General features: G+C 31.1%; 1 long non-coding RNA gene across 1 annotated transcript; it reads right to left on the bottom strand.

Moving 5' to 3' along the window:
* Positions 1-354: 354 nt before the first annotated feature.
* On the bottom strand, positions 355-6,744 carry LOC141528088 (uncharacterized). Its single transcript, XR_012479306.1, has 4 exons — positions 6,463-6,744; positions 6,174-6,317; positions 1,094-1,291; positions 355-606 (listed from the first exon to the last, which is right to left on the bottom strand). It is a non-coding gene; the product is annotated as an uncharacterized LOC141528088 (long non-coding RNA).
* Positions 6,745-6,753: the final 9 nt, after the last annotated feature.

Raw genomic sequence — 6,753 nt, 5'->3', positions numbered from 1 at the left:
ATTTGGCTCAGTATATTTTGAGGAATCTCAAAAATAATATTTCCGAAAATTCGTTTTTTTATATTTATAAAACTACTTGAATAATCAATTCTAAAATGGAATCAACTCTTTCTAAAATGAATTGCGTTTTATCGTGCTTCAAAGATTTTAATAATGACATTTCTTTCTACCTCCGATTTTTGAAGCTTTAATAGTGCAAAATGAAACAACATCAATCTACAGTAAACCAGGTGAACTAATATTTTGATTTTGAAGCGCTAAAAATATTGTAACTATATAGGAATATTTTTGAGTGATTCGGGTTCGAAAATAGCAGAAAGTTCGAGACATCGCTTGCAAGGTCAACTTTTTTCTGTTTAACATGAAATATTTATTTATTAAGTTTTGAAAATCCAAGCATATTCAGCATAACTGATAGAGTAAAAGTAAAGGTAATAAAATTTTTTAAATAAATAAATTCAGTTCTGTCGAGGACGTGCACATTTCGGGCCTCTCTTCTTTTCCTTCAACTTATTACTGATCCAATTTTTAATGTTTTTATTAATATCATCTGTTGAACCTGGCCTAACCGGAATGAAATGCTTTTTTGTAAATGCCTGCATATACCTGCAAATTATTAAAAGAAAATTATTATCAGGTCCACTACGTAATTGTGCTTCTGAGAATGTTTGTATGTGTGGGTCTGTGAACTTTTCATGACTGTTTGACAAATTGGCTAATTGATAAGCAGTTTGTGACATATTTTTCAAAAGGTTCATTAAGCTTAGATTATCAGAAAATTTAAATCGATTGAATCCACTAAATTTTGAGAAATCCGAAGGATTGGTACAAATAAAATCATTCACAATAGAATATTAACAATAGAACAGAACATACACAGAAAATGATCATCTCGTACTCATAAAAACGACATCGGTTACCGAAAAGCAAATCAAAACCAATTAATTCGGTTAAGCAGTATAATTGGAAAAAGTAATACCAAAAAGTTTTTTAACTAATCAGGATTTCTGTATAAACACAGCCAAACACACAGACACACACGAGTAGGTATCATTTTAAATCAATCAAAAATATTTTTAGATACAATATTTACCTTTAATTTTGCTAATGTCACGTGTAGTCACTTTAGAAAATTCTCCTTTGGCTTTTAGCTCAGAGATGTACAATTTTTCATCTGATCATTAGTCCACATGACGTTCATAACCCGGCCAGCTCTCATTTTCATTGTGGAGGCCATGAGTACGTTAGTATACTGTTCTACGTCAAAACTCACGCCACCAATCGTTGTTATCTATATAGAAAATTCAAACTATTAGATATATTCATTCTGAGAAGAAAAAGTCCTATAATTATAATAACAACAACAGTTACTTAAGTCATAGAGTTTACAAATATGAGCGGCAATTTAATATGTACGTTTGTGTAATACAACGTGAGTAGTTTTATTTCATTGCTATATGCACTAAGAAGCAGTTTTTCAATCTGAGATAAAAACAAAATTAGTATTGTGAATACATCGATATATATAAAAATATAGATATATTTTATCATTAGATTTAATTTTATCTCAGATTGAAAAACTGGCCGTAAATAAATAAATTCAAAGATAATTAATAGAACTACAAAAAAAAATTAATTGAACTGTGGAATTTATTGTAGAATAAAATTTTTTTTGTAATAATAATGATGATAATAATAATATTAACGACAATAATAATATTAATAATTATGAATAATATTTAATAATATTACTGATATATAACAATATTAGTAATAATAATCTGAATAAAAACAGTTTCACTGTAAAAAAATTGCGCCAAGTCCACGTTCATAAGACTCTTATCTTAATAACTTTTGCCCTTTATAAAAAAATAAGATTAATTTCAATACCTATCGTTTTTAAAAAAGATTTAAAATACAATAGAACACCTATTAAACGATATAGTTTTTAAAAAATTAAAAAAATTTTGTTGAAAATTTAAAAATTAAAAAAATTTATTGAGCATACTTGCTGTGCGTTTTTAATACACTAAATTTTATTAATTCCACAAAAGGTAAAAATTCTATGAGTACGCACAAAAAAATTTTTTTAATTTTTAAATTTTCAACAAAATTTTTTTTAATTTTTTACAAACTATATTGTTCATTAGGTGTTCTATTGTATTTTAAATCTTTTTGTGAAGAACGATAGGTATTGAAATTAATCTTATTTTTTTTATAAAGGGCAAATGTCATTAAGATGAATCTTATGAACGTGGACTTAGCGCAATTTCTTGCAGTAAAACTGTTTTGGTTGGGTATTTATTACGGGTAGAATTACAGAAAGAATTGGTGGGAAAGCAGAGTAGGGTTAAGAGCATAGAACTATAAACAGAGGATAGAAAAGGGAGGAGGAAGGCTGTTGGCATAGAGATGAAGAACAGAATAAGGGCAGGTGTGGGATTATGAAGAGAAGAGAATGAGAGGAAGGAATTTTTTGAGCAGAGAAGCTGGAGTCTAGAAGAAGAAGTAGAGGAGATGGTAAAAGGATTGATAAGGGGGACGGATTTAGAGAAACTTGAGAAGAAAAAGCAGGAAAGGCAAAGATGGGAGAATATATGGGAATCTAAAAGTAATAAGGAATATAAGACCGTGAAAGAGATTTAAGGGGAAGAGGGGATTGTCAGGTTAAGTGAAAGGTGGCCAGAGTGAGGACAGTTGGAGAAAAATTGCGAAGTTCAGACTGGGAGATGGGTTGAAGGGGGCAGATACGGGAAAAATAAGGAAAGTAAGAAATTTAAGTATTGTGGTTTGAATAAAACGTGGGAGCACTTATGGGAAGTACGTTCAGATATAGAGTTAAAGAAAGGGTGAAAAGAGATGAGGCGGGAGGAAGGCAGGGAGAAAGGTTGCTGGTTAACATTGAGAAGTTATCAGAGAAATTTAAGGGGAGGGAGTGACTTTGAGCTCGATAATAGCAGGAAATTTCAAGGATGGCTTGCAGGGTCAACCTTTATTTCTACTTTTTAAATATCTGAACTGCAATATCTCTGAAATAAAATAGTGAATTTTTTTGCGGTTTGCGGCGATCGATGTCGTTTTTAAGCAATACAAGAGTTTATTTTTACAAAAAAATTGATCTGACTAAAATTTTGTAAGATAATTGAGAAAAACAATTTTTGGAAATTTTTCGACAAAGATAATTCATAAACAAATCAACCGATTAATCGGTTATGCTTGCGCAAACCTGTTTTTCAGCTCGATAGTGGCTAACGTCTTTTTTTACTTATGGGTCTTGCTGGAGATACTTATGGCAGATTTTCGTGGCAAATCTTATGCTAGTCTTACCTAAGAATTTTGGCAAAGTTATCAATAGAATTTTAATGGAAGATTGGGACCAGAAGCGTATTGAATGTAACTTGTGTAACATTTAATTGAACGTAGAGAGTAAAACGTAGAAAGAACGTAGAGTTTAAAAAACACTTTGAGAAGTTGAAAAAAATTTTTGGTGGCATTCGATCCAATTTCTCAAGAGCGACAATTGTTATACAGTGTCAAAAATTGATTGGACGAAGAATTTTCAAGATATTGGAAACAAAAACATTAGAAAAGAAGCTTGATGCTGCAAGCAATCTGTGGAACTTCTCACTATTTTCAAGCTCAGAGCGCCCGAAAATATCCCTAGATAATACTAAAATTTACAGCTCTTCGAGGTCAAAAAATTATTTTATTACATTTTCTGCGCTCTACGAGCTGAAATATTTATTTTAAAATCATTGTTTATTTATAAGGAAAAATTAGATTGGCCTTTAGGTCAATCTAATTAAAAACTTCAAAATTTTAGAAGTAACATTGTCAAATTGTAAGAATTAGTTTACCGAACCGATACATTCCACGTTTGAAAGCAATACATCCATCAAGTAACACATTCTAACAACTTATTATTCGTTAAAGAATCTAGGTTGATAAAACCAGCCGTTTTAATTGCTTTATCACAAGATTTGTATGTAATTAAACAAACTAATTGTTGGGAGACAGATTGAAAAAACTTTTTCTTCATACCTCGGTCGAAAGTACATACTTTCGTCCCTAATAGCAGGGATGAAAGTTTAACATTTACTCCCGGCGAGAAATACACGTGCGCTCTCTACAACGACGGGAGGAAAAAATTTCTCATGCATAGTTACACTCGTAACTTGGGACTATTTATTCCGTCGCTATAGCAAATTGTTAACCGCTGTCATTTCTGTTGCTACCTCTAACCTTTAAAATAATTATCAATGTTGTTTAGTCGTCTGTTAATTTAATATTAAAGTATTATTAATGTCAATTCAATACCCCAGTAAAAATGAATAATACGTTGTCATCTTAATGATACTGAAGTTAGCTGTCAGCTGTCAATTTTGAAAATTTTTATAGCAAATCAATTATAATAAAAAAATGCTTCTAAAAATTTACACTTGTAATTTTTATTAATTTTCACATGTGGAATTTTTTTACTAAATTTTTTTATGATAATTTAATTGCCATAAAATTCTAAAAAAATTTTTAATGTCTGTCAACTTCAGTGTCATGTGATCTGATGAATCCACCAATATCAAAACTGTATATTTAGTGGAGATATAATTTTTAACTGCTCTAATATCAAGTTTGAAAATTGTGTTTTTTATGGAAAGATTATTAATAACTGTGATCATTCGAGAAAAAATGAAAACGATAAAAAAAAACGCAATCAGAGTTTTTAGCTTATAATATGTTTTGTTTTATAAATTTATAATCACTAATATAATTTGTTAAACTAATGAACGTAAATTTAACTTTGATAAAATGGAATCCATTTATTTTTAAAAAATATGACCAGGCTAGACTCTTCGAATGTATTTGATGCCTGCCCCCACGACCAGCAGCACTCGCTTCGCTCGTGCCGCAAGTGTCGGGTCAGGCATCAAGACATACTTATCTGCACTTGAAGTTAAAAAAAGTAAAATTGATAACGTACTTTCGACCAGCTATGAACAAAAATCGTATACACTACACAGGCCAAAAGTTGAAATCTCGGTCATGCGCGTCATGGTACCCTCGGCTTCGCCTTGGGCATCATGACGCGCAGGGCTGAAAATTCAACTTACGACTCTAGTAGTGTAATATACTATTATGTTTAATTCTTGTTGTAGGTTATTAAATCACAATTCCTAATTGTTATTTCTCTAAGACTCAATTTCAATATATTTCATGTAATTTTTCTAAATATTTTAGGTTTTCTAAGACACAAGTAGCTTTTGCCGGAATACCAATTTTTTCATCAATAGATTATCAGCTTATTAGTTTTCTTAGAGTTAAGCTTTATGAACATTCTTTGTAAATGTAGGATAAAAATGTTATTTTTAAAAAAACTTAATGTTATTAATTCTATTATGTATATAAAAACGTACGATGTTCAAATATAAATTATCTAACTTCATTTTACACATGATGAAACTCTTGTTGAAAATAAAATTTGTTGGTACCTAAAGTGATAGTGAGTTTTTAATTATTTCTTCATCATTTAATTGAAAAAACTAAAATTTTTATTTCCTTTCAAATATCGTATCCTGTAATGTAAGTTGTAAATTGTATGTCATTGACTGCAAACATATAATTTTTCCATTAAAATGGTAATATTTTATCAATTGTCTAATAGAAATATTTTATAATTTTACTGTTTATTTTTAGGTGCACTCACTCTTCTTTACGGCAATATTTGCTTATTGAGAAAAGTTGTAAGTTTTAGATCTGGTTAAATGTATTGTTTGCTGAATATATTTTTGATGTTATAAAATATGTCAACTTTATAAAATATAACTTGTTTAATCTACTACTGAAAATTAATCAATTAGAAAGTAGTAAAAACGGTTGATTCTGCAGCCTACCTGGACCCCTTCATACTACTTTCAAGCTAAAATCGCTCAATAATCACCTCAACTGAAAATTTTGCTCTTTAACATGAAAATGTCAAGTTTAATGTTTTTTTTAACGCTTTCAACAAAGTTTTGTTCCAATAAATTATCTGCTGCTCTAAAGTGACCTTGACGAACTCGATTGGAATTTGCTAATACGTAAAGACTACCCGAGACGATTATATTTATTCTCAATAAAAACTTAGATTGGTTAATTCGGCCTAATGATGATTAGAATGGCCTGAATAACCAATTTACCTGAAGTTCCAATTAATTCTGTCAACGATGGGGGTTGTCCAAGAGCAAGTAAAATTTTGCGAACAGCAACTTCCTTCAGCTTCTCGAGTCCGTCAATTCTTTCCTCGTCTCCTCGATCTTTATTATATCTCGTACAAATTTTCTCTGTAAATGCCGATAAATAAATAATGGATCAAATACAATTTCGTCAGCCTAAAGGCCTGACGGGATGAAATTTAATAAGGATTTAGAATATAACGGCTCGCTTCGTTCTTCTCTTTCGTGAAGCCTCGAGCAAATTTTTACTTACGTTAATTTTGATGGTAAGTTTTAGTAGTCGCTGGGCACTGTACACTTACAAGTCTCGTCCGCAAAAAAGGTCCTGTTTTCGTCTTCGCCGGCTCTTTTATAACCTCTCACTCAGGTTCTCGAATTTTCCTATTGTCTCGTTCCCGCTTAGTTTTTCTGGGGACAGCGGTGGGGACTTAGCGATCCGTACGACCCGGTGACGAGTCTTACAACTAGCTACTCACGCTCAGAAGGTACGGAGTAGTCCCTACTCACCGCGACAAGATAACAGTGACTCTAGCCCCGCGCGGGA

This window comes from Cotesia typhae, unplaced genomic scaffold (genome assembly GCF_013202065.1).
Source record: "Cotesia typhae breed Kobodo isofemale line unplaced genomic scaffold, CoteBio_Ctyphae contig_42, whole genome shotgun sequence".
Lineage (NCBI taxonomy): Eukaryota > Metazoa > Arthropoda > Insecta > Hymenoptera > Braconidae > Cotesia > Cotesia typhae.
Note: the sequence above shows the minus strand (reverse complement) of the source record. Positions and strands in the feature narration are given on the sequence as shown.